Genomic DNA, 5,150 nt, shown 5'->3' on the forward strand with positions numbered 1-5,150 from the left:
ACGAGGGGAGGACATCCGGGCGACGGGCGGCAGAACACCATCGACTGCTGGCAGGAGGAATGGGATGCCGACGCACTGCAACAGGATGCTAGCCGGCACACGCGGTGGACGCACCGTGTAATTCCATCGGTCGGCGACTGGCAGTCTAGGAAACATGGAGATATGACTTTCCATCTGGCACAGGTTTTGTCCGGACACGGATTTTTCCGTGACTACTTGTGCCACAATGGATTCACGTCGTCCCCAGACTGCCAGTTGTGCGTCGGCGTCCCAGAGACGGCGGAGCACGCCTTCTTCGAGTGCCCACGCTTTGCGGCAGTTCGACAGGAGCTACTCGGCGAGGAGGTCCAGACCCTGTCTGTCCGGACACCCTCCAGCGGCACTTGTTGCGCGACAAAATAGCTGGAGTCGTATTTGCGAAGCCGCGAAGCGAATAACGGCCCAACTGCAGCGAGCGTGGGACGAGGAGCGGGCAGCATTGGCTGTTAACGTCATCGAGCGTCAGGACGAAGACGCAGCAGAGCTGGAGGCCCAACGCGCGGAAGTGCGGCGGGCCCGTAACAACGACGCAACGCCAACCGGCGAGCAGCAACAACACGCCGGCGGGAAGAACGTCGAGCTGGACTTCCCCAACCCCACCAGCTTCACCACGGACCGCTCAGCGACGTGCAGCGCTTCGTGAGCGTCAAGCGCGGTTCGGGGAGAGAGACGAAACCGTCGTCTTCTCGGGATGTCCGGCCAGGCGATAAACAATGACGATGACGGCCGAGAACGCGCGGATTTTGCAGCCGGACCATCTGGTATGCGCAACCGCGCAATCGACGAGGAAAACGAGGCCACGGACGGTGGCCTGAACGCCGCGGAAGAAGCCGCCGTGGTCGAGGCAGAAGTTGCCTCCCGCTAGGCGTGGTATGCACGTAAAAACAGCGACGCATCGAGCGTGAAAAAGCGCCCTATTTAAGGGAATGAGTGAATTTTTCGGTTGAATTTAGAAATAGAAATAAAACATGGAAGGTGCTTTTCGCACGGACAAAGGTTGGCCATTAAGCCATGAAACCCCCTGCAGGGTAAGCCCTCGCGGGTAAAATGTAGGGGAGCGGGAGGGTTTAATTTTGAAACAAAATAAAAAACCCGTTTAAAAAAAAAAAAAAAAAGCCAGTTATCCCTGTGGTAACTTTTCTGACACCTCTTGCTAAAAACTCGTTATAACCAAAAGGATCGTAAGGCCAAGCTTTCGCTGTCCCGAAGTGTACTGAACGTTGGGATCAAGCCAGCTTTTGTCCTTATGCTCAGCGTGTGGTTTCTGTCCACACTGAGCTGACCTTTGGACACCTCCGTTATCGTTTTGGAGATGTACCGCCCCAGTCAAACTCCGCACCTGGCACTGTCCATGACGTGGACCGAAAGGACCTGTCCAGGAGTCTTCGAGCCGGGCGGCGCGCGCGGAACCGGGGCAAACGTGACATCATAAACGATCGACCGCGCAGAAGCAGTGCACCACGAATGCACCGACGTACGCAAGCTTGTACCCTTGCGGGCCACGGCTCACGGTCGGACAAGCGGGTAACACGCTACACACGACGATGCTACGATGCAGTCTCCCCGGCGGCACCACCCAGCGACACACTGGACGCTGAGCGAAACACGGCGCATTGGGCGCGCGCAGGCGAACCGCCGCCACAGCCCCCGGAGGAGGTGCGCGCACGATCCGGACCTGGGGCCCGCGCTTGTTCCACCCAATCATGTAAGTAAGGCAACAGTAAGAGTGGTGGTATCTCAGAGGCGAGCTCCACGAGGAAGCCCTCCCACCTATGCTGCACCTCCTATATCGCCTTACAATGCCAGACTAGAGTCAAGCTCAACAGGGTCTTCTTTCCCCGCTAGTGCATCCAAGCCCGTTCCCTTGGCTGTGGTTTCGCTAGATAGTAGATAGGGACAGAGGGAATCTCGTTAATCCATTCATGCGCGTCACTAATTAGATGACGAGGCATTTGGCTACCTTTTTTTTTTTTTTTTTTTTGTTATCGAAGGGGAAATCTTGCATAAGACACCTGGGTGATCAACCCCGGTAGTGTGAGATTCTTACTCACTAAAACCCCTCCGTGCCTTCAACCGGCCCCGAGTGGATCACCCGTTAGGGTATCGACGTCACTCGGGCGGTGGATGTCCATCATCCCAGGCAACGAATGGCTTCCAACAGTGGTGATTAGCCACTGTCACAGCCCTCGGCGATGAAGCTACGATGAACTACGATGAATCCTTGTCGTTACTCGTCGTCACTGTCGCTGCTCTGCAAGGCCAACTGGATGTTGGCGAGCAAAGCACGTCGTTCGCCTCGTTCGATGACGTGTCTTCGATGTTGTTGTCGAATCATAATCGTCCGTACTGCTTGATGAACCATGCTCCAGTTATATCTGTTAGCAGACATAACTTCGATGATGTTCTCCGGCGTTAACTCCTCGTCGACTTGATGCTGAAGTCTGATGATCAATTCACGATGACGTACACAATGGAATATCGTGTGTTCGGCGTCCTCAGGTTCCTCGCACGCATCGCATAGCGGCGAACCCGTTAACTGCATCCGATGAAGCTGGTAGGCGTAGAAGCCATGGCTGGAAAGAAACTGAGAAAGAAAGAAATCTACACCACCAAATCTTCTACTTATCCATCTGTTGACGTCGGGTATGAGACGGTATGTCCACCGACCGTGAACACTCTCATCCCCATTCTCGTTGCCATCGTTCCATAGTTGTGACACGTTCCATGTTACGTGCAACCGATCCGGCGATGTTCTCTGCTCGTCTCCGATGAAAAGTCCTGGAGTCCTCGTCCAGGAGGAGATGAAGCGGGATCATTCCCGCAAGCACGCAGACTGCATCATGAGAAGTTGTCCTGAAAGAAGAGATAACTCGCTGGACTACTGGCCGGTAAAACCGACGTAGCCATTGTCTACGGTTAGCAAATCTAAGGGTATGACACCAAATGGGCGAGGCATACCGGACCTTCGCCACAACAGTAAGAGCAATTGCTCGCCTAGCATTACTACTCGGACCTGCCTTATTAGGCATCATCCTTACCAAGGTGGTCCATAGCTTCGTCGCTCTCTCCACCGCATACCTGATGTGTGAAGTGTAATCGAGGCGGTCATCTAAGACCATCCCCAAATACTTTAAGCTGCGCGACGAATGTACTACGTGATCACCTACCCTGATAGCCCCATGCTGTATCCTCTGATGGGAACTGACCATAATAAACTCGGTCTTGGTCGGGGCTATCTTTAATCCGTTGTCGGTCATCCATCGGTCGATGATGCGAATCTGACTGGAAACGAGAATTTCAATATCATCAACACAATTACCTTCCACCAACAGTACTATATCGTCTGCATAGCCGATAATCCGTGCACCTTCCACCATTGCAACTCGTAGGACTCCGTCGTACATGAGGTTCCATAACGTTGGGCCAAGTACCGAGCCTTGAGGTACACCCGATGTGACTGCAATCTCTGCCGGTCCATCTGTGGTATCATACATCAGCACACGATTCCTAAAATAATCACCAATGATATCATAAAGATATTTAGGAGTGTTAATTCTCTGTAAAGCATTTGCAATCGCCAACCATGAAGCACTGTTAAAAGCATTAGTAACATCTAATGTAACAACCGCACAATACCGTCCACTGTATCTGTTTCTACTTCTAGCTACCGAAACAATGTCCACTACCCGTTGAATCGCATCAACTGTTGATCGACGACTTCTGAAACCAAATTGGTCGTCAGACAGTCCGTTGACCTCCTCGATGTGCATTTAGCCGTTGCACTATGATGCGTTCTAAACCTTTACCTGCCCCGTCTAGTAGACAAATGGGGCGAACTGAACCCAGTTCCCCTGGTGGTTTGTTCGGCTTCGGTATTAACACCAACCTCTGCCTTTTCCACTCATCGGGAACTTCGCGTTCTCTAAACAGCCTTGGTAAACCCTGCAAAATGCATCGGTTGCAGTCAACATACCAACTTTCAGCGCCTCATTCGGGATACCATCTGGTCCCGGCGCCTTCTTGTTGGGTAGTCTCCTGGCAACCGCAAGAATCTCATCATTAGTTACCCTTTCAAACTCTCGTGGCTGATCGATACGATAATCAGGCCACACCGTGTTTGGGTGAGTAGGAAAAAGCTCGCTCACCACTTCCCTAAACTCGTCCAATGTCATGGTTCGGGGTCAATCGAACCCTCGGCCACTTTCTTGAACGTATGATATACTATACCAAATGATGCGTTGTTCGCTGTTCCCAGGAACTCTTTCCACTTCCTCTGTCGGGTATGCTTGATCAATCGCTTGAGGGCATTCCGTGCCACCTTGAACTCGTCCCTAAAAGTAGAATAGAGATCAGTATTAAAAGCTCTTTGCGCTAATCGATCGCGGTGTTTGCACTCTTTGCGAAGTGCCTCAATCTCTAACGTCCACCAAAATGCACTCTTGTTGGGGTGTACCTCTTACGTTTAGTCATCGTCGCATTACACGCCGTGACAAGTATACGCATTAAGTCTTCGCTTGTTGTGACCTCGGTCTCAAAAGCGGCTTGCATCATAACTTCAAATATATCTTTGCTAAAATACTTGATGCTCCATCCCGTTATGGGTCGGGACAGATTACGCACGCTTTGCGTCTCAAGATCTATTCGTATTGCACGATGATCAGAGTTCATATAGCTAGATAACACCTCCCACTTAAATGATCTTGCTACGGTTCGGCTCGCAAAAGTAAGATCAACTACTGACGTGCGCCCTGGTCCAACATAAGTTGGGGTGCTGCCGTCGTTCAATAAAATTGCGTCAATCTGCGCAAAGGTTGATAAAACCAACTCACCTCTTCGTTTCTGGGTTTCTCCACGCTCGCCAAGTTGGTTGTTCCAACTTACTGACCAAGCGTTGAAGTCCCCCGATAACGAATTTGTGGATACCGGTTACGGCCATTACCGTGTTATCCAACATGTTCTGGAACTCTTCCATACTAAATCTAGGTGGCGCGTAAACGCTAACCACTCGCATATCACCTATGTCAACTATCATTAAACCCTTCAAAGCCTTACTGACTACCTTAACTGGTAAGTCCGCGTTAACCACTACCGCTGCTGTGTTATCGTCATTG

The 5,150-nt window shown here is 51.5% G+C and overlaps 1 pseudogene; it reads right to left on the reverse strand.

Annotated features, from left to right (window-relative positions):
- Positions 1-826: 826 nt before the first annotated feature.
- LOC120907085 overlaps positions 827-5,150 on the reverse strand; it is an 8,849-nt pseudogene continuing 4,525 nt past the window's right edge.

The sequence above is a fragment of the Anopheles arabiensis genome (assembly GCF_016920715.1).
Source record: "Anopheles arabiensis isolate DONGOLA chromosome X unlocalized genomic scaffold, AaraD3 X_pericentromeric_contig0002, whole genome shotgun sequence".
Taxonomy (NCBI): domain Eukaryota; kingdom Metazoa; phylum Arthropoda; class Insecta; order Diptera; family Culicidae; genus Anopheles; species Anopheles arabiensis.